This window comes from Perognathus longimembris, chromosome 1 (genome assembly GCF_023159225.1).
Source record: "Perognathus longimembris pacificus isolate PPM17 chromosome 1, ASM2315922v1, whole genome shotgun sequence".
Taxonomy (NCBI): domain Eukaryota; kingdom Metazoa; phylum Chordata; class Mammalia; order Rodentia; family Heteromyidae; genus Perognathus; species Perognathus longimembris.
This window is the reverse complement of record NC_063161.1, coordinates 127,725,181-127,749,514: the sequence shown is the minus strand read 5'-3', so window position 1 is coordinate 127,749,514 and position 24,334 is coordinate 127,725,181.

The window sequence follows — 24,334 nt, the reverse complement described above, 5'->3', positions numbered from 1 at the left end:
AACCTCTTCCCTTAAAAATAAGCCACTTTACACAAAACATTACTTAGAAAGCTCTTGCAATTATCTACTTTCTTCAAGAATATGCCACTTCTTATTTGTTTGCAACATTCTCAGCAAGAAAACTTAAACAAAGCAATATTCCATAAAGCCCATAATTAATGTAATATAAATTATTGATGAGGTATGTTCATCAAAAAACTGCGTAAAATTTGCTCTTGAATTAATTTCTTATGAAAATGAATAAGTTGGGAAATGCTGAAAATCTCTATTGATGGCTATTCATCAAGTCATTATGAAATAATTTTGTGGATCATTTTAACAAGTTGAATAGAAAGAAGGAAAAAAGAGTGCAGTTCTTGACAATGAGTTCTTTAATCTGAAATTGCCATTGTTACTCTTGCTACTGAAATTTCTTTTTATTTTTATTATACTTCAAAGAATGGAAGGTGATTTGCAAACACCATTTCTAAAAGAGGTAATTTCAAAGGTGGCCAAGAAAAGAAAAGAAATGTTACTTGAGGCACAAAGCTAAGGGAAAGTAACACACTTGAGCATACACATGCGCACACACACACACACACACTCACACATGCATACAACCTATTTAGGATTTAAATGTGCTATAGGTGATATGGTTTTAATTCATAATAAACTTTATTGGAAAAGGGTCAGCTGACTTTTATTTTCTATTAATTTTCTGAACTCAGTATTAAGGCAAAATTTAATGCTGTGTTTATTTCAGAGAATGGTATAGGTATGCATGTGTGTTTTTCATCATATCTGTATGTATTACATGAGGGGATTACTGTTTACTAGTACACTATAGTCTACAAGATACTTACCGAAACTGAAGAAAGAAGACTGCAGCTACATTTCTCTAGAGAGCGCAGGGATTCAGAACAAAATTCTCACAGTTTACCAGTTAGTCTGCAGAGAATTTGGCAACAGTTAGAAAGCAGCGGGGCTGGCTGAGCCTTGCTGAGCGGCCTGAGTGGATGACAGCGCACGCAGTCACTAGCATCACATAAGCTTAGCACTGTGTGTAAAACTTGTAAGGTTTACTGGTACAGTATGGACACATTTAGAGATGATAGTAATGATTTAGACATTCATGAAAACAACACAGAAAAACGTTGAAGTCAAGTCATCTAAGTGAAGCCTGCGAAACTTCCATATCTCGTTTCTTGAGTCAATTTTGAGTTGGCTCATTATTTTCTTCTCAAGAGATCATAAAGCATATGTAAAAATCTGTTAAGGATCATCGTGATTTCTAAAAATACTTATTTGATCCTTCACAAGTATTCCTATCCAAAAAAGAGAGAAAATCTTTTAAGGAACATCCATACTACTTTCCAGAGTGGTTAAACAAGCTTACATTCCCACCAACAGTGTAGGCCATGTCACAGCATCTGTTGTTATTTATTTTCTTGGTAATGGCCATTCTAGCTGGTATGAGGTGGAATCTCAATGTATATTTGATTTGCATTTCTTTTATGACCAGATGTGTTGAAAATTGCTTCATGCAGCTATTGGCTATTCTTATTTCTCTCCAGAGAAATCTCTTTCAAATTATTTAGCCCACTTATTAATGAATGATTGTTTCTTTGAGGATTTTTAATGGAGGGGTTAATTTTTTGAGCTCTAGATATATTTCTGATATGAGACCCTTGTCTGTTGGATAGATAGTGAAGACTTTCTCTCAATCTATGGGATTTCTATTTATCTTCATAGCTATGACCTTTTCCATACAGAAGATCTGCAGTTTATTGCAATCTCATTTATCAAGCAAGGGATTTTGAAAGGTAAACTTAGGGCAACAAAGACATCCTTTATCATTCACTTAAACACATATTTTTAATCATGTGTTAACATCCCAACATTTGTATGATACATATTATCTTCCATTGTGTAATGGAAGGAACCCCTCGTTCTTTATCAATAATATTTGATCCATGACCCATGATGACAGAATAAATCTCTCTTTTATTTTTTTGCCAGTCCTGGACAAAGTACTGTCCCTGGCTTCCTTTTGCTCAAGGCTAGCACTCTGCCACTTGAGCCACGGGGCCACTTCTGGCTGTTTTCTATATATGTGGTGTTGAGGACTCAAACCTAGGGCTTCATGTATAGGAGACAAGCACTCTTGTCACTAGGCCATATTCCCAACCCTGACAGAATAAATCTCTGTGAGAAGCTATAGTCAACTTGAGCATTCATATGTTCCTAACATGGTATCATTTTTATGTAAAACTGTTATTATCTGAATAGTTTGAAATGTTTTATGTAATTATTTTTACTTGTAACACATTCAAGATTAGTTAAAAACTTTGCCTCAAATGTGTTGGCTTGCAGAAAATTTTGTGACATTTAGTGAGCAGCAATCCTGTTTTCTAAAAGCTGATGCTTTTTGTTTTGTTTTGTTTTTTGTTTTTCGGTGTCAGTAATAGAGCTAACTCAGGGCCTGAGCACTGTCCCTTAGCATTAAAAACTGAGACTCTATCACTTGGGAATAAATGACTCACGAACTTTTCTGCTTAGGCTGGCTTTGAACCATGAACCTCAGATTTCAGCCATCCAAATAACTACGATTAAAGGCTTGAGCCAGCAATGCTCAACCTGAAGCACTTTTTATTTATAAGTAAAAGGATGTTTGAATAGAAAAAGGATACTTGTGTGCATTCCCAAAGACAAAATCCTAGAAATCCTTCAAACTAGAAACTCATATGAGGTAGATTATTAATGATGATGTATAGTCTTCGTGTAAATAAGCAGTGAGTCACCCATCCTACATGCTGCTATGGAAAATGGAAAAAAGCGGAAAAAGTTTTGTGAAGTCTCAAAAAGCATGAAACAAACCTGCTTAGGGTCTGTGGTTAGGCTGGCCGTAGAGGCTCACACCTGAATACCTAGCTTCTCAGGAGGCTGAGATCTGTGGATGGCAGTTCAAAGCCAGCCTAGGCAGGTATATCCATGAGACTTTTATCTCCAATTAACCACCACAAAACCCGATGTGGTCCTATGGCTCAAGTGGTAGAATGCCAACCTTGAGCAGAAGAGCTCAGGAACAGTACCCAGTCCCAGAGTTCAAGCCCCACGACTGACAAAAAACAACACACAAAACAAAACTATGGTTAGAAGTGTTTAGACACAATGGAATTCTATGCCTCTATCAGAAAGAATGACACTGCCCCATTCATAAGGAAATGGAAGGACTTGGAAAAAAAATCATACTAAGTGAAGTAATCCATAACCAAAGAAACATGGATGCTATGGTTTCTCTCACAGGGCATAATTAGTACATGTTTAGGTTAGTCATAGCAGAAGATCACAATAGCCCAATAGCTATGCCTGTATGAACACATAAGGTGATGCTAAGTGAAATGAACTCCACATTATGGAAACAAGTGGTATACAATTGTAATTATTTTCAACATGCCATGTGAAACAGTACCCTTTTCTTTTCTTTTTTTTCCTCTCGTATTCCCTTCCCATGGTTATACCCCTGCTGTCACTCTATCTGATCTTAGTACCCTAGATACTGTATATATGTGTATTAGAACTAGGGAAGGGAAAGGGAATACTAAAATCAAGATACAAATGATAAAAAGATAAACCATTCCAAAAGCAGTACTTACAAAACCATTTGGTGTGAACAACTGTACAACTCACTGGGTGGGAGGAGGGAAGGAAGAGGGTGCGGAGGGGGAATGAGGGAGGAGGTAACAAGTTGGATAAGAAATGTACTCACTGCCTTACATATGAAACTGTAACCCTTCTGTACTTCACTTTGACAATAAAGGGAAAAATAGTTTAAAAAAAGAAGTGTTTAGAGATGGTGAAAGACCATAGAAGAGTTCGAACACAGTATAGACATTTCTGATCAGGGTGTGTCAATGAATCCTAGCTAAAGACCAACCGAATAATCTGCAGTTCTGTGGATGACAGAATCCAGTGCTCAGAAGCTGAAAGAAGGAATATCCCAAAGGGATCCAAGAGCATTAGAATTTTAGACCTGTAAGGGAAAAAGCTTTCATATCATAGTTTACTTCCATGTATGCTCTACCATTGATTTCCAGGAATTGGATGTGTTTTCCCCCTTGGATTGAGAGTCAATATTTCTAGCAGCCAAGTTCCTCTAGAGTAGGGGAAGAAAGTTCTAGTGACTTTACGTCAACATAAGATATTAAATTGGAAGGCAAGTTAAGATCAGTACCTTGTATTCTGTCATCTCTTGCCTGGAAGCTGGTCTTCATGAGAAATTTTAGGGCAGTATGAGCACAGGTGAAGCTGGCTTTCTGGCAAACCTGGTTTTATTCCCACGCTAGGCAATCCTGTGGGCTGTGACTTTTCTGTGTTTGACTGGTACAGTCAGAACAGATGTTGTGCTTTCCCCACAGATGCCTTTATAGTTGCTTTTGGTTTTATTTTTTTTCTTTTCACAAAGTGTTATAAAAATCAAGAAAAAGATAACATTAAAGCTACACACACACACACACACACACACACACACACACACACACTGAAAAACTATTCAGTAATGTATTTGGTAAACTGTCTCATCACACTCTTACATTTTTCTACTTTCCTCATCATATAGCTACCTTCATCAATGGGTTTGGAATTTCTAAAAGTCTAGGCTGTGAGGCCAGAATTATAAATCTTCATTTTCATATGCTGTTAAGAGCTCCCACAGTATATATGACACACATAGATGATGCTCAGAATAGAAAAACAGTTCAACTGAATGTTTTAAGTAGACTTGCTCACTTATTTGCCTGACATTCTCACTCAGAATTCAATCTTGGTGTAGATTTTCTTGAGAAAATGGAATCTGAGAAAAGTTACACATATACACATATACATGCACACACACATTTCTCAGAAATAAAAAAAAATATGTTCTAGGAAAATGAAACAAAGAAAGGAGGCTTAGAAAATCAATATAGGGAAGTATTAATCATTTCTAATGTAACCTCTTTGGGAAATTATGCCTAATCTTGCAAGTGTCTTCTATAGGCCATAGAGAAGAGTCCTTAAATTGTTCAAAGGGCTACAGACAAGGAAGGACTTAATCAACTCATTCTTTTTCATTGTTAATGCAAAGAAAATCTCTTTCATCTCCTTTATATAACAATTTTATTCCTGTGTGAGTTTCAGTGAGTTTTCAGTGGTCCTTTCTACTGGATCAAATTACTATGAAACAGATATCCAGAGTTACACAGGTGGCAGAAGCACTGTCCCTGGCTTCTTTTTGCCCCAGGCTGGAACTAGGCCTGCCACTTAAGCCACAGCACCACTTCTGGCCTTTGCTATACATGTGGTGCTGAGGAATCAAACCTAGGACTTCATGTATAGGAGGCAAACACTCTACCACTAGGCCATATTCCCAGCCCCACTACAGACATTTTATAGCTGCAAGAAGCTGGTGGTGTAGGCATAGCTAAAGTGAGATGGAACTATGAGAAATGTGAACTGAAGTCCATGAGAGGCCCAAGATATCAACTAAACTTTACTTGAGATAAGCTCACCATGAATTTTTCTCTTAACATCTGAAAGTATTATTTTAACTCAGACTTCCTAGTAATTAAAATCATTTGATAACTCGTAGAAAATATGTTGCAAGCAAGATTCACTTGCATGATATTCATCAATACAGCTGATCTAGTGCTTCATCTGAACAGCAAATGCTGACACGTTTTCTACTTTTTCATTTTTGTTTGGAAGTTTATCATAAGTTATTTTAACATGAGTACTATTCTGGATAACTAGTACACCGGTCTATTTGTTAGAGTAAGACTATCAAAAGAGGAATCAAGACAGGTTGTTGCAATTACCCTTTTATATTCTCAGTCCTATAGGCAGAGGCATGACATTTTGAGTTGTTATGTGATCTAAGAAATAGCCATAAATACAACAACAAATGCTGGAGGGGATGCGGGGAAAGAGGAACCCTTCTCCACTGTTGGTGGGAATGAAAATTAGCACAACTACTTTGGAGAACAGTATGGGGATTCCTCAAAAAGCTCAGCATAGACATACCCTATGACTCAGCCATACCACTCCTAGGCATCTATCCTGAACAACAGTCTCAGGATATCAAAAAGACATCTGCACATCCATGTTTATCGCTGCACAATTCACAATAGCCAAAATATCGAAACAACCCAGATGCCCCTCTGCAGACGAATGGATACAAAAAATGTGGTACCTATACACAATGGAATACTACATAGTGATTAGAAATGATAAAATATTGGTATTCTCAGGGAAATGGTCAGAACTTGAACAAATAATGTTGAGTGAGACAAGCCTAGAACACAGAGAACAAAGAGGCATGGTCTCCTTGATATATCACTGTTAGGGTGGGGAGGGGGAGACAGTAGAGACCAGGTCTGTGAAACAAAAAACTTCTTGTCAAATGGTATTTCCACAGGTTTGGGTCAGCGACCTTACATTATGTATCTAAAAGCAAACAACTACTAAACATAAAAAGGTCTAAAATAGACCTCTCAGTGGATCACAATAGCTCAACAGCTATGTACATATGATCATATAAGACAAGGATAAGCAAACTCTATTGTTGATGTTATATTTAAAGTTCTAGGTGAATTTCCTTTGGCATATGCCACGTGGCTACTGTATATGATTTTGGTACACTGGGTATTGTATATATGCCTACCTGATCTAGGGAAGGGAAAGAAAAACAAGGGTGTAAGATATCACAAGATATGTACTCACTGCCCTATTATGTAACTGTACCCCTTTTGCACAACACCTTGTCAACAAAATTTAATTTAAAAAATAGCCATCAATAGAAGAAAAAATCCTTCAGCTTATGCTCCCTTAAAACAAAGCCCCCCCAAACAAAACACAGAACCCCACAATTTTATATTAGGAAGAAATTGAAGTATTGTTCATTGTGGCAGATATGAATACAAATAACTTAGGACACATGTACACGCACTCAAGAGTCAGCCACCATGGTACATGGCAAAGAAAGACTTATGGGCAGACATTTTACCTCCATACTACATTTCTTGAAATTAGAATTTTAACAGCTTCTTGACTTGTATAAAATTGGTCTTATTTCTCAACCAGTCAGTTAGACACTGGTATTCCCTTATATAGTTTATGATTTCCTAGCTTAGAAAGCTCTGCATTTCCCTCTGTTCATCAAGTATCTGATGGTTAATATTTCACATTCATTATGCTTTTTGTGTCCGTAATTGACATTTACTTCACATAGCTCCCCTGAACCTCTCTACAGGGAGTACTCATTGCTTTTCTTTGAGCTCTCTATATCCTCATACAGTGTTAGAAGTATGACATCAAAATAAGATGATCTATTAAATGATGTTTTGTTCAATATGTATGCAAACTTTTTAAGTAGCCTTAAAACCAATTACTCAGAAATATTGTATTGAAAAAGAAAATCAAGGTGAAGTTTTCAGGTGATAATTCATATGAACATCTTTAGTCATTTAGTGACATTACTTTACATTCACATTATTGAATGTGCTCTTTCATAATTGAATGATTTTTTTCCAGTACTAGGGGCTGAACTCAGCACCCGTCTGTACAACAGTTATCTAGCTGTTCAGCCAACCATGTTTATGTTATATTTAAAGTGGATCATGTGAGCTATCAGAAAAAAGTTTCTTTTTTATACTTCTATGCTAAATATCTTAAGCTACAAATTCTCTAAACAAAAGGAATGTCAGATGGAAATTTTTCTGACTGTGGCAGGCTACTACAAGATGTACAAAGGAAAGGGTCTTGGTTTAGCCATGCACATTTGCTCTTTGTTTAACCATTCTTGTAGGACACAGTCCCTTGAACAATTCAGTCTTGCCAGGATTTCAGAATGACACACACAGGCAATTCCCAGGTGCAAGTGCTGTGGCAAAAAGCAATTCTCAGGAAGCTCCATGTTCAGTCACAGAGAGTTCTAAAGCACTTAAATCAAGGCGATGGATGTTTCATTTGCTGCAGGTCAAAATGAGAGGTCAGCAGTAGGAAAAACTGTGGGAGGCACACTTGGCAATATTTTTTCTTCTCTCTTTTAATGTTAGAAAGCAAGTATAGGAGCTGCCTACACAACAGACTTTGTACATAGCTATTTGATTCTGGCTCCTGCTGTGAAAACAGCACATGGACTGCATATATGATGGAGCAGAGAAATTGAATATGAGTGTGTGTTTAAGCCAGAACATTGAAAACACCCAGTGAATGTAAAAGAAGAAAGTTCTACTCAGTGTAGCATGGATATAGACAGAGAGGTAGGCAGATCAGAGTCCCAAGGCCATGTTATGTTGAAATGGTCTAGTTTCACTTACGGTGGTGTAACTCATTCCTGTGTACTGACATTAGCTGGAGTGTTTTCTGGGTTGATGAGGTGAGGTCACTGCAACTGACACATGGAGGCACATCCATGCGAAGAGGCAAGGGGAAATGGTAGCCAAGGGCAGCCACCACAGCACTGTCTGTAAATTTTGAGCTGCTTTTTAGCTTCCTTAAGAGCAAGCAGATGATTAGGTATGGTGGTACATGTCTGGAATCCCAACTACTTGGAAGGCCAAGATCAGGAGAATTGCACTTCAAAGCCAGTAAGGGCAAAAAAGTTAGTGACACCTCCCCCCCCATCTCAAAGAACAAGCCAGGTATGGTGTCTGCACATCTGTAATCCCAGTTATGTGAGAGACTTAAGATGACCCAAGGATTGCCTGTGTAAAACACAAGAACCTATTTTTTTTTGGCCTTGAACTCAGGGCCTGAGCACTGTCCCTGGCTTCCTTTTGCTCAAGGCTAGCACTCTGCCACTAGAGCCACAGCGCCACTTCTGGCCGTTTTCTGTATATGTGGTGCTGGGGAATCGAACCCAGTGCCTCATGTATACGAGGCAAGCTCTCTTGCCACTAGGCCATATCCCCAGCCCCCACAAGAACCTATTTGAAAATTAATTAATGTACAAATGGGTTGGGGGCATGGCTCATGTACTAAAGTTCTTGCCTAACAAGTGTGAGGCCTTGAATTCAATCCCCACTACCCCTTCAAAGGAAGAGTAAAGTCTGCATGAAAACTACTTAAAACAAACCCTAATTATTGCTCTTTGTATCCTTTTTATACATAATAACTATTTTCTGGCAAAGATCAAGATGATTACTTGGTAACATATACCCAAATATATATGGACATTTCTTTAAAATGTCTGTAGGAAGAGAGAGAGAAGAAATGGTATGTGGATTCAGTTCACTCTCAAATCTCTATATGAATAATAATAGACAACGTTTTTAACAAAGTGCTTAGATGTATCAAGAAGAGTCCAGGACATGGGAATTTGCTCGCACAGTGCAAGTATTCAATGCTTACAAATAGCAGTTCACAGTTCAATCTTCCCCCCTGGTAACAGGATGAGGAAGAATTCTCACAATGAATTCACAAGGAAAGACCACAACAGGGAAAGCATTGCTGTCCAAGGTGTAAGTTAACTTTCCCTATTTTTCTCTTCATCCCTATATCCCCTTCTCCTTGTTCCTTATTTTAAAAGGAGTGACCAGCATAAATGTCAAATGAATGTCAAGTAGTTGTAGAGTTCATAATTCTTAAGTGCGTAGCACCATAATATTTCAATTATTTTGTGTGCCAATACTAGGGGTTAAACTCATGTTCTTGAACTTTTCTGTTCAAGACTAGAACTGTATCACTTGAGCCACAGCTTCGTAGCTGGCTTTTTTTTTATGGTTAATTGGAGCTAAGTGTCTCATGGACTTTCCTGCCTTGGCTGGCTTATAACCGTGATCATCAAATCTCAACCTCCTGAGCAGTTAGGATTACAGGTGTGAGTGACTGTCACCCTGAGTAGTTCAGTTTTAAACCTTTTATTTACTGTACTATTCCCAATTTACAAATGAGGAAGCTAAATTACTGTATAAAAGATTCATTGCCATAGCCACAGAGTTAGAAGTCATTTGAGCAAAATGGTAAATCAGTGACATATAAATTTAGAGAATGAAGGGCTAGTACCAGAATTTGACTTAAGATGTCTCACTGCAAGGAATCTGGCCTTAGTCAGTATTTGATGTGCATTCAATTACAGAACTTGTTAAATTCCTACATTTTCCAGCAAAATGTCTCATCATTATTACAAAGAAAAGGAAAAATAAATTCTAAAAGATGAGATCATTCTCTGTTTGTTGCTAAGTGATTAATGGTACAGTTGAATTTAACCCCAGTTCATCTGGATCCAAAGAGAATAAAATAATACTCTGTAGCTGCTAGTGGGACCAGCTGAGACTTTTAATGTTATGATGATGTTGGATATTTATGAGCCCCCTTTTTCTGTTAAAACTAGCAAACAAAATTGGGCCAACGAGGATGAGTACAAAAGTATGGGGAAAACCAATCATTTTATACTATAGTTCTCTGTGCCTTCCATTAAAGAAACAATGATTTTAGTCAAAATATTACAAATTTTCCTGAAAAACGCCCAGGGAATGGCATGAATAAAATCAAAAGAAATGTATTTCATTTGGAATTATCATGTAATATTGAAAAAGACACAGATATAGATTGAAATTGCATAACATTGTGGAGCAATATGGCACAAAGAACAGCTCCAAGAAAGTAACCACATGATCCTTGATATTTTGATATCTAAGTAAGCCAGCATTGAAATTAATCACACAGTATAATGTGTGATATGACTAGACTGCTCATAGGAATTAAGAGAGCTAATAAGCATACTAAAAGGTTTTATACTTCACCATAATAAAGTAAATACAAACCAACCTAAATACAATTTTCAGCGGTCACAGAAAAGCACAAATTCACATGTAATGTATCCTAGCACGAGAGAAGGCTGGGGAAAAAAACAGGTAGACATTTTTATATAATGTTTATTGCAGTGTGCATTTAAAAAATAATTTTCTATAAGGCAATTAGAGGACATTTTCTAACTTGCAAAATTCAAGTGCTCTTGGCTGGGGATGGAACTCAGTGGTCCAGCATTTGCCTAGATATGTGCATCCCTGGGCTCCCTCACAGAGTGTGGGGTGTGGGAGTTTACATATTCCCTGGTAACAACTTTAAACATTTAAAATGGTACAATATAAATATTTCTAGAGATTTTAAGGTTAGCATTTATTTGCAATGTATGCAAATAGAGATGGGAGTTAACTTTAGCCTCCCCAATAGATTTTTATGGGTAAAAAGAAGACACCAGAATGAATGTAGAGATAGATGGAGCAAGTGAAATGAGCCATTCTGCATAGTTGAATGTTAACTAATCTTTATATAAGAGGTCATCTTGAGTGTATATTTATGGAGCAATTATCATGCTATCAAGTTACTTAAAGAAAAGCACCCAGATTCCTGGGAATATGGCCTAGTGGTAAAGTGCTCTCCTCGTATACATGAAGCCCTGGGTTCGATTCCTCAGTATCACATATATAGAAAAAGCCAGAAGTGGTGCTGTGACTCAACTGGTAGAGAGCTAGCCTTGAGCAAAAAAAAAAAAGAAGCCAGGGACAGTGCTCAGGCCCTAAATTCAAGCCCCCGGACTTGCAAAAACAAAACAAAACAAAAATGTTGGGCTGGGAATATGGGCAAGAGTGCTTGCCTCCTACACATGAAGCTCTTGGTTCGATTCCCCAGCACCACATATATGGAAAATGGCCAGAAGGGGCACTGTGGCTCAGGTGGCAGAGTGCTAGCCTTGAGCTGGAAGAAGCCAGGGATGGTGCTCAGGCCCTGAGTCCAAGGCCCAGGACTGGCCAAAAAAAAAAAAAAAAAAAAAAAAAAGCACCCAGAAGATGCACTTGCACTTACTTGTGAACTCTCTCTTCAGAATTAGAAAAAAGCAGAAATCGAAGACAAATCCAATTTTCTCTCCATATAAGTAAAACAGAGATTGGAATGGAAGAGTTATACGGAGCATTTTCCAGCAAGAGATAAACCACATGGTTTATAAAGAAGAAATCCCTTTTATTGAGGCTACAGTGAAAAGGTACAAACATGGCTCTCTAGAGTTGTATACAATACATATATATAATATTTTAAAATAACACTACCACTTCTAATGTCCATAATATATATTTAAAACAACACTACAGCTGAAAGCCTAAACTAAGCCTAAATTCTACCAATGTCCAATAGTCCATCCAGCCCTGATTCCCACAAGAAACTCTACTTGTAACTACTAATTTATCCCTATTTTAACATATCTACAATTAAAACTTTTGTTACTGGGCTGGGATTGTGGATTAGTGGTAGACTGCTTGCCTTGCATGCATGAAGCCCTGGGTTTGATTCCTCAGCACCACATAAACAGGAAAAGCCAGAAGTGGTGCTGTGGTTCAAGAGGCAGAGTGCTAGCCTTGAACCAAAAGAAGCCAGGGACAATGCTCAGGCCCAGAGTCCCAAGCCCCAGGCCTGGCAAAAGAAAGAAACAAACAAACAACAACAACAAAAGAAACCCTTTTGTTACTACTTCTAGGCATTGTGTTTTAATGTATCTTGTAAAATGTATGTCCCTTAAATTGTTCTCATACTTTATTTTTTTTTCTTCTTTCTTTTTCCACAATTAATCAAATGAAGAGATTATTTTGGAATATTTATTTTTTGACATCACTGGGCCAAAATTGCATTGAAGAGAGTGAATCAGAAAAGAAAGAGGTGAGAGGAGCAAAGCAGAGAGGAGAAAAGAGGAGAGGAGAGGAAAGAAGAGGAGAGGAAAAGAGAGGAGAGGGGAAAGGAGGGAGAGAAGAGAAAGAAAGATTATGAGGAGAAAAGTAGGGATTAACATAAATCAAGTGGAAAGGTTGTTACTGCCTTCTTTAAAATAAAAAGAATTCTCAAGGTCTAAAGTAGTTCACATTATTTATCTGTTAAATTTATCACAACACAGTTGTCAACCTAGAATGAATAGAAAGATAAATCTGAATTAAATGTACATCATATCCTTTAATTCTGAGACATGCTAGGTGTTCAAAACATGACATTTGTTGCATGTACAGATTCAGAAGTTTCCACATGAAAGATGATGAGCTGCACTGCTAATGTAAGAACAAAGCAACAAATTAAATGGTTTTAAATATGAATACTCAAAATGAGCACTGAGTAGGAATCCTAATGGATCAAATGGATCTCAGGAGAATGAGTGGTTCTGAGGTAAACTGAGGTAAAATCAACAGAATAGATTGCTGAGAATAAACCCAGGGATCTGGCAGAATCAACATGGAGAGATCAAGAGTCAAAGCTGTCCCTTAGCTCAACTAGGCAGTTGAGCTAGATGAGTTGTTACCTGACTAAACATTTTCTTTGGAGGACATAATTGGAGATTACTTTTCTTTCCTCCTAAAATCGTATGTGTTATTTCAGTAACTGGACATTCTTATAATTCATGAATGTCTTCCTCAGAAATTTGGGAGCCATCTCTTCAAAATGTGATTGTCAAGAAAAGTCCTATGCAACAGCAAAACCTATAAGAAAGTATGCTGGGGGGCTGGGGATATGGCCTAGTGGCAAGAGAGCTTGCCTCCCATACATGAAGCCCTAGGTTCGATTCCCCAGCACCACGTATACGGAAAACGGCCAGAAGGGGCGCTGTGGCTCAGGGGCAGAGTGCTAGCCTTGAGCGGGAAGAAGCCAGGGATGGTGCTCAAGCCCTGAGTCCAAGGCCCAGGACTGGCCAAAAAAAAAAAAAAAAGAAAGTATGCTGGAAATGACCTTTACAACATGGTGGGGGAGGGAAAGTGGGAGAAAAAGAAGGGGGGTAACAATGTTCAACAAGAAATATTCTCACTCCCTTACATTTGGAACTGTAACCCCTCTGCACATCATCTTGACAATAAAATTAAATTAGGAAAAAAAAGGAAAAATCTGATAAATCTGATCTCCATGTTTGGTGGTAGATAGGAGCCTGACCTTGGAAAGTGTCAAGTAGAATTAACAAAGACATATAGCTTATTTACAGGGACCAGCCTTTACATTCAGTGCTAGTAGATTTGCCATTACTTCATCCAGTGTTTGGAAAACAACCTACCTTGTTGTTTCAAAGTATCAACTCAATGTCTCCCTTATTTTAATGGCTTCAACCACTGTTGCAACTGACTTCTAGAAGGCTCTGATCAGTAAAATTCCCATCCAGACAATGTCTGTGTTAGAGAAGTCACTGACTGCAAACATTATGTTGGGCTTACTAACTGGTAACAGCCTGCCCTAGGAAGCACATGTAAATAGCAAAAAGCCCGAAGAGAATATATGGACCTGTACTGTAACATCTGATCCTTCAATGAGTCTCTTGATCCTTCCATTCCTCAGAGAGGAATTCCAACATGAGGGACAAATATGAAACTGAGCCTCATTCTTCCTCCAATGACTTTGAGATGACAAAGGAAACTTTATTTAACTGTTGTGAGTTATTGGATTGGTCATTTGCTTTCCCTTCCTAGATCTCCACTTCAGAGCCTATGCTGTTGCATAAAATCTGGGTTTGGAGAACAGAAGGCAAACCGTATAAAATAATACATGTATGTGTGTTTAACTTTATCAACTTATTGATTCAACCATTAGTCTTTAATTATTCTAACACTTAAGGTAAAATATCACATTGAACCTAACAGATGAAAACATTTAGCCTAGTGAGATAAATTTTAAGATTTCATTCCATGATTAATACCCTGTGAATAAATGATTGACTATTAACCATGATAGAAGTGTTTATTGATTAAATAAAAAGGGGTATTGCCTTCACTCACCTCACAGAACACTTAAAATAAGGATTTCCTTGCAGCTGTACTGAAAACTATAAAGAATGTGTAATAAAGTTAATAGATCATGATATTGCTATCTTTTCATTACTGACAATTTTACTAGATCTTTTACAATTTTGTTGTTGAAGAACTCATAAAGCTAATTTGAAGTAGCTGGATATATAATGTAGGCAACATGAAGTAGCTTCTTTTATCTGTTGATTTTGTTTCTTCTTACATTTTACATTGAAATGTTAGGCAATGAAATGGTTACTAATTCTGGATTTCTTTTTTTCTCCTGAAAGATGTAGAAACTGCCCAACTTTCCTGGTGTTATCATGCAGAAAGGGAGAAATAAAACTTTAAATGCTGGAGCACCCAAAGGTTGTGGTGATTGTTATTTGGATCCTAATAAGAAATAAAAATAGCATATCATTAAAAAATTAAAACTAGTTTGTAAATAAGCTAGATGGTCTTAAATATGTAACCTAATTTTCTATCATAGTTGTTCTACTTTTCTTACGTCCTTAGCATGAAGCATAAATGATTCTTGGGAAATGAGTCTAACTGAAACATAGCAGTTTGTTTTCTATTTGCAAGTTCAATTCACCATTCTCATTTCAATGATTTCTCATCAACTACTAATCTGAAGATGTCCTGGAACCCTATGCTTTGTGCTCATTCCTTTAGTTATTTATGCACCAGATATCAGAGTAGCAGCTTCTCCATGCCTGCAATCTGTGCTCTTGCTGGGAAATGCAGAGGAATCTCATATTGCTTTCATTAGGATACAGTGAAAATCACTGGTACAGTGATCAGACATGTTAGAGAACTTCCCATGACATCACATGCATTGTAAAACACAGTTCAAATACATACACCTAGAAACATACAGTATGCAGAATTTCAGGTTGACTTACTTCATTTAAGCACAGACTTTTAGTTTGTTTCATGTGAGTTATTTCATGTGATCTTAGGGCTGGATTGTCCAGTTTACTTGGTTTTATCACTGCAAAACCCTTTGTTAGCTGGCTCTTTATCTGTTTATCTAACTGGGTTAGTCAGTTCCCACTATTGTGACAAAATAAACAGCATAAAATGAGGAAATGCATTTGTTTTTAAATTTTGATGTGATTATGAATTTTTAAGTTGCTTACTGTTAGTGTTTAGGTTGAAATTTTAATATGCTAATTGAATTGTTGGTACTCACCTAATTGTGTTAGTAATTATGTGTTAAGGTACATGTGATATGCACCTATATGTGAATTTTTTAATTTTTCTAAATAGAAGAACACATTTTTTTATGTAGGTGAAAACAGATTTTTATATATATTATTTCTTAAATTTTAAATTGTTTTTTATTTTAAGTACAATTTGGCATAGATTAAAAACTCTAAGATAATTTTTCTTAGAGGTAAGAATGTACAATATGGATAAGCAGTGGATGAACATATTTCACAAGAGTAAACATATCCATTATCTTGGGTTTTAAAACAAAGCAGAAAACGGGATAAGGCCTATGCCTTGAAATAGAATGAAATGATTGTTAGAATTAACTCCTGAGATTTAGCATTAGGAATGGACCTAGGACATATTTTTGCATTAACTTAAACACTGTGACAAAAAAAAGTGAAAGAGAAAGGAAGAAGGAAATAAAGACAGAACAAAAGAAAGAAAAAATGGAAAGGTCATTGTCATTTGTCATCTTAATTTCAAATTCAAAACAAAAATTCTGTTAAGTAATCATTCTAAGAAACATGAGAGTTTCCAAATACTTATCTATTCAACAGAACAATTATCAAGTGTTTTTCCTCCCTTTCCATTTCAATGCTGGTAGGTGGATAGTAATCAATTATTAGGCACAGGGGAGGGGCTGTGAACTCAGTGACCTTCTCTCCCTAGTCATGTGACACTGGGAAATGAGGGTCTGATCTACTGCTGGCACAGCTTGCTCATGAGCTGGCGCAGTCAGTAGAAGGGACATGAGGATGGCACGTGGAGTGCTTGCTAAAGATACTGCTTCAGAGCAGGACCCAGGACAAAAGGAGAGAAATTGCTTGTCACAGATGACTGCCACTTGTATATTTCTGGCAATAATTTTGGAAAGTCTTCACAGAAAAATAACAGGTTGATGAAGCTTTATGTAGATAATTTTCAAGAAGAAATGACTAACCTAGGGAGCTTTTGGGGGGGTCCATAATACACCCTCTTTGCACCATATATATTCTGTGTAATTTTAACTATAGCCTCCTACATGCATGGATAGTAGCTGTGGCATAATGATATTAATGAAACCCATGATAAGTTGAAATCTGTGATCATTTTTGAAAACCAACACCAAGCAACTGCTTTAAAATCATAGGCTTCCATTACTAATGAGACACAGATGTCTAGCTGGGCAAGAACTATACATTTGTATTCCAGGTTTTATTTTGGACTGTACTTTTTCAGTTGTAAATACTTTGCTATTCAATTGAAAAGAAAACTAAGTAAATTGGCTGTTAGGAAGGGAATGGGTTTGCTCAAGGAGCGCACAGTGGCCTGCTACAAGGGTGCCCTAGAAGGGTATCATCTCCATAGCACTGCCAACACTAGCCCTTATGGCCTTTGCAGCAGCTACGTAACAAGATGGCAAGAGGCACTGCCTTACATAGCTGGTACAGAAGTCACATTGCTACTTTCAGATAGAAGTTAGTACATCTGGCAACTGAATTTTAGTTTTACGGAATGTTAGTCCTTGAAAAACATACCCATGCACATGCACATACAGTGCATATACACACCACAAACACACACACACACACACACACATACTTTAGAAGGCAGGTCAAGACTTTTCTATTCTATATATTTCCCAGTCCAAGAACTTAGTTTCACACACACACACACACACACACACACACACACACACACACACCCCATATACAGACACTTGCACACACCCTCACACACACATTAAGTGGGGTTAGGCTTTTCTGTACCAAGTATTGCTCAGTCTAAGAACAGAGATGCAGGAAGTGATTATCAGTAAACTGGAGACAAATTCATGACAGGTAAATCTTCAGGATCACACAAAGTAAGTCATATTGGCCTATGTTTGTTCTTCTATTACAGTTCTTTTATTTGCTGAGAAAACTTAATCTGAAAAAATGCAAAGAAATGAAACTAGGAAACTCCTGTTGAAGGGGCTTAGTCAGAGAAGAAGTACTGAATTTCTGAAAAAGTGAATCAATTTTTGTATAGGTACCTGCACACACTTAGTTTTAGGAAAACTAAGGATATTTTATTTTATTTTATTTTATTTATTTATTTATTTATTTTTGGCCAGTCCTGGGCCTTGGACTCAGGGCCTGAGCACCTTCCCTGGCCTCTTCCCCCTCAAGGCTAGCACTCTGCCACCTGAGCCACAGCACCCCTTCTGGCCATTTTCCATATATGTGGTTCTGGGGAATCGAACTGAGAGCTTCATGTGTAGGAGGCAAGTGCTCTTGCCACTAGGCCATATTCCCAGCCCAGGATATTTTATTTTTAAAGAAACAGTCATGGAGGTTCACTACAGGGCACTGATAGAATTTATGTAATCCCACTTTTCTTGCCACTAGGCCATATTCCCAGCCCCTATCCCACTTTTTTTAAAATCCATGGTTTCCCAATACATTGTCAATGATCACATAACTAGCCTAAATTCACGTGCTACACTCTCTTTCTTGCCTGAAAACTAAATGCTTAGAGTCTGCTAAGATAAAGAATGGCACTCTAATTTAGTTTCACGAACATCATAAACACCAGTTTTGAGAACTCATGTCACAAATTAAATGTTCTTCTCAGTCTGAGGATACAATTTCCATTATTTAATGAAGAAGACTAGTGTGCAAATTTCCTTTGAATATTTTTTGGTTCTAAAAATTGTTGAAGGTTGGAAGGGCTGAAATTTATTTTACATCTATATCTGTTTATTATAGTAAAATTAGAACTAAGAAATTAAAAAGTAGTAGCTGTTTCATTTTATTTACCTATTTCTTTCCTCTGTAGACATGTCTTTTGTTTGTTTAAAACACTGTAGGAATTAAATGAGTGTTTGGTTTAGTATCTCTAGCAGATTGAGATTTCTTTTTCACTGGAGAGAAAGGAGAGAATGACAGGGACTTTGTGGAAGGGTTTCTTTTAACATGAAGCGATTCCTGAAAGCAACAAACTCGTTTATCTGTAAATCTTCCATCCCACTGGAAAGGTTGCTTGGGCAGGGCCATGCAAGGGCCATGAGGGCCATCAGTCATTAGCACTCTCATCATTGGGCAGAAGTGTGAGAACAGAATGCAGAGAATTCCCAGACCTTCCTGGGAATTTCATCTGTTTATTTTCACATTCTTTTCTTTGGGGTCGGGGAGGGGGGGGGGTGGGATGCAGTAGGTCTTAGAGCCTGGTTCTGCTTCATGGAGTCTGTCTGCAGGATCTGCAGAATTTCCAGTGACTTTACCCCGAGATACTGATCCACATCCACTATGCTACTGGTCCTGGGACTGTCAAACCCCAGTGACTGTAGCCCACTTCCTCTACTGAAAATTCAAACTGGCTTGGTTGCCAGCAAGACCTTCTTTTTATATGTGGTGGTTTAATTTTCAATGTCATCTTCTCTTCTGCCATCTTTTCAAAGGGCCGAATGCAGCCATTTGATTGATAACTCGATCTAATACCTGTTACCCAACAACAGTTCATCAGATTCTCCAACGGCCCAGCATTCCAAGGTATCCTACATAGCAAACAGTTCCGTCATTGCCTAAACTGTCTGGTATTGAGATGACAGTAACTGTGGGTGGATGAGGGTAGTGGTTAAAAGTCCCCCCTCTTGCCCCTAGTCACAACAGACAGGACTGTATAGGCCTCCTTTCCTTTCTATCTCAAGCCACGGCAACTGATGTCAGAAAGAGCTCAGTAGTCAGGAACCCAGAGATGTCATTAATATTTGCAAATCTTCTCTCCAGGTTGGCATCATGGTAGGATGGCTCCATCCGGATTACAGGGCATGCCAGCTTCTGCAGGTTCATGCAACTGCACAGGACACAGCCCAGCTCTGACATGAAACCTTAACAATGCCTAAAGCACCCGGCAGTCTGATGAACTCATCCAGGCAGACCTCCCATATAATTCTGATGACTTTGATACTGTGTTGTGGAAGTGATGAAAGAAGACAACTTAAAAAATAAGTCATTCTACATGACATTGCCCCATTTGTAAGGAAATGGAAGGACTTGGAAAAAATTATATTAAGTGAAGTGAGCCAGGTCCAAAGAAACGTGGACTCTATGGTCTCCCTCATAGGGAAAAATTAGCACAGGTTTAGGCTAGTCACTATGAATGCATAAGATGATTCTAAGTGAAATGAACTCTGTGTTATGGAAAAGACTGTTATATCACTGTTGTAATTACTTTCTACATGCCATGTGAAACCATAGCTTCTATTGTTGATGATCCTCTTGTATCCCCTTCCTGTGGTTGTACATGCACTATCACTGTATCTTACCTGAGTACACTGGATATTTGTATATACTGGTATTAGAACTAGGGAAGTGAAAGGGAATATCAAAATCAAGAGACAAAGGATAAAAAGACAAACGACTCCAAAAGCAATACTTGCAAAACCATTTGGTGTAAACCAACTGAACAACTCATGGGGGGAGTGGGAGGGGGGAATGAGGGAGTAGGTAACAAACAGTACAAGAAATGTACCCAAGGCCTAACGTATGAAACTGTAACCTCTCTGTACATCACTTTGACAATTAACAAAAAATAAGTCATTCTATAAAAAAAGACAATATGCTAAAACAAAATCTGCATGCCAACTAGAAGCAATGATCATTTCAACCAAAGGGAATTTCAACAAGGAAGATGTCTCAAAGCAATGGGAGCAGGAGATCTGGAAAGAGGCTGATGCTGAGCTGATACTGAGCCAGTGTGTACAGGAGTTTTGTTAGGAGGCTAAGACCATGGGAAGTTTTCAAAATCTGCTAGCAAAGAAACATAAGCCTTTCTGAATTCACCTTTTATTGTACACATTGGTAGTAGTCATAAGAAGAGTTTTTTTTTTAAGCTAGAAAAATTTTAATGGTTCATTTTATTATGTAGATTTGTGGTATTTATCCTAAGAGTTACTTTCAAAAATATTTCAAAAAATAATGTTTCATTTATTTATAGATTATTGAAAGCAGCCAGAATAATGATTCTATTCACCAATGCTTCTCCTTTAAAAATAAAAACTGGAATTTCATGCTTACTGGTATGCTATCATCAATAAAAAGAGAAATCATAGACCTGATAATAATTTACCTTCTTATATTCAGTTTTTAGTAGAGGGAATTTGCTTACTTGCTTTTTACCCATCTGTTCCAACTCCAAATAATATTATTCATTAAATTCTGCAATACAATCAATGTATTTTACCACCAGAGAGATGTCCCTTTTGCACAGATTACTATTCAGAGCAATACATTGCTAACTTTTTTATTTGTCTGAAATACCACAAAAGCAAATAGTGAAATGTGCTTATGAGTAATTTAGAAAAAGTATATTCTCTATATGCTTCATATTTCTAAGATACCAACATTTGGTTCTAGGAAAATGATGGGACACCCAACAGCCAATTATGTATCTACATTGAGAAAATGGACTGGCATTGAAATATTACAGGGAATGTCTATACTAATTTGTAGGTCCCTGTTAAGAGCTTTAGTTGAAGTACAATCAAACTAAGAATACAAATGTATGCTAAGAAGATTAATTATTAGTAAGGGTAAGCATTTTTGTTCTTGGGGGCTAAACTTTCCCTGATCACTATTCATTGATTATAGGATTACAGCTGTGTTTGTTTAATATCTAAGATATCTTTCTCTATGGTAGATATGTCTGAAATAATAATATAACTATATTGATCTATCATAAGATAAATCTATCATAAGATAAATTCTTATTTTAAAAGTGTGATTAATGGGCTGGGAATATGGCCTAGTGGCAAGAGTGCTTGCCTAGTATACATGAGGCCCTGGGTTTGAGTCCTCAGCACCACATATACAGAAAATGGCCAGAAGTGGCACTGTGGCTCAAGTGACAGAGTGCTAGCCTTGAGCAAAAAAGAAGCCAGGGACAGTGCTCAGGCCCTGAGTTTACGGCCTAGGACTGGCCAAAAAAAAAAAAAAGTATGATTAATGATGTTAGCAAGGCTCAGGCTAAACTCTGCACAACTTCTTTGGACTTTGAGAATGGATAAAACTGAGTCAGAAGAAAGAATCGAGGTTTGGGATTGGAATAACTTGAGTGTTCAAAAGCACAGTGGAGAATATGAGCAAACGGTATGAGAAAATTAATAAAATAGATCTCCCAACCAAGGCAAATGATTAATAAGTGTGTATTGCTGAGGAGTTTGAGATAGGAAATTAATTTGGATGATCAAAGAATTACCTTTATTTGAAAATATTTGAATAGCCATGATGAGAAGTCTAAATAGAACATAACCATTATAGACTACTATTCAAAGAATAGAAAAAACAATAACTCTGATTGATGGATGTGTAGAAGCATAGGAAAAATTTAAAACAAGAAATCAATCCTTTTATCAGTTAACTTGTAATCTATGTTACATTCCCAACAACCACATATTTAAATTTGTTAGGAAAAAACAGTTTTACTTATTCTTTTTACTCATACTTTTAATATTGTTTTTCATTTTGAGTATGTATTATGTATCAGCCAATTAGTGTCTATTTTGTAAATATAGCTATGTTTGCAAAATGAATGATTAATGAAATATTGAGTAATACTGATGTATGAATCTAAATAGTTTGTAAGTGGAGAGAGGGAATATTGTCATGATAGGGTGGCACCCCAACTCGCTCCAATGGAATAGTGAGCTGGGAACACCAGCACCCAACACCCCATCAAGAGTCCAGCAAACCCAACAACCAGAAGCAACAGAGAAACACAGGAAATGAAAAAGAACAAAAAAAGAAGAGCCTATAACCTGCACGGAGCCGGAAAATCTCTGGGGTACCCCTCCCCCACCCGCCGACCCTGGCCCAAACAGGGCCAGGCTGGGAAAGGGGACCCAGCGCCGGCAAACCAACAGATGAAGAGTCATGCCAAGAGTGCAGAGTCCAGACAGCAGGAGCTCCATGGACCCCAGCGGGAGCACAGACCGACTGAGACAGACGGCGGCGAGGGACTGGAGCTGTGGGACCAAATGGCCGGGATCAGACGTAAGCAGCAGGGGAACCTGCAGTGCAGATGGAGAGAGCCGGGACTGCCACCACCAAATGACCGATCGCCACACCCCAGCACCACAGCCCCAAAAAGCCCACAGCAGCGCGGGTCACACACACAACCCAGGACCAGTAAGTTCCCCATTACCATACCCCCCCAAATGGGAGACCAGCTCTAGCAGAGACCCAAAACCTACAAAGAAGCTAGAGCTCCCTCCCTCCCCCTTCCTCCCCCGAGGGAATAAAGCAGCCCCATATCTGGTGGTGCTAAGAACTCTGGAAAGACGTGGGAACTAACAGAGGTGGAGCAGCGCCAAGGCAACCCCCCCAAAGCCCCAGCTGGAGAGCCTGAACCTGGCCGCACTAGCCCTGCCCCCTTCCCAGCAGGGGCCTGGGGACTGGTAGGCATTGAAAGCCCCACCTGAGGCGCCTGGTCCTCGTGGACTTTTTGAACAACAGTCATAGGCTCACTGGTGTGCAACACCAGCACAGCAGGGACACCTGGGCCCGAACACATGCCCCCCTCACAGCAAAGGCACAGAGAGTCTGTGGGCACCAACCCGCGCCCGGACACTTGATCCTGCTGGGGTCCACACATACCGCCCCCCCACAGCAAACTCGCAAGAGGGCACAAGCACCCTCCAACAACTTGGGGCAGCACATCCCCAAAGGAAGCACTAGAGTGCACATGCAAACACCCCCGGGAGGGCCAGCATGGGCCAGTGTGCTAGCCCTCCAGCAGGAGGATCGTCTGCCCAACCCCCTGCGGGAGCACACAAGCAGAAAATCTACAACACCTGCTCTGATAGGCACACATTGCACAGGTGGGCAGGGCCCCCCAGCGGCAGCACCCGCTCTGATAGATGCACCCAGCACAGGTGGGCAGAGTCTTCCAGCGACAGTGCCTGCTCAGATAGGCGCATTTCGCACAGGTGGGTGGGCCGCCCCTCAACAACATCAGCCCCGGAACAATCCACACAGGTGGGTGAGCCGCCAGTCAGTGGCAAATCTCAATCTGAGAGGTGAGCTCCTCTGACCAAGGTACCGAGTGGAAAGAACCAAAGAAGAGAAAAGCCTCCACGCCACGCTGAATCAGCAACCCGCAAACCCCCACCAGGGGTAGGCTAGGGTCAACACAACACAGCGGCATGACACTATTCTGCAGAGAAAGACACAGAACCTACCCACTCCCAAGTGCAGTGAGGGTGACCACCTCAGCAACAACCAAGACAGTCACTCTCACCCATTGGGCAGTAAGGTTCAACAGCCAAACTCAAACCCAGAGCCAGGACATAAACAAGTCTCCCACTGACGGACCAGCGGGAACCAGCACAA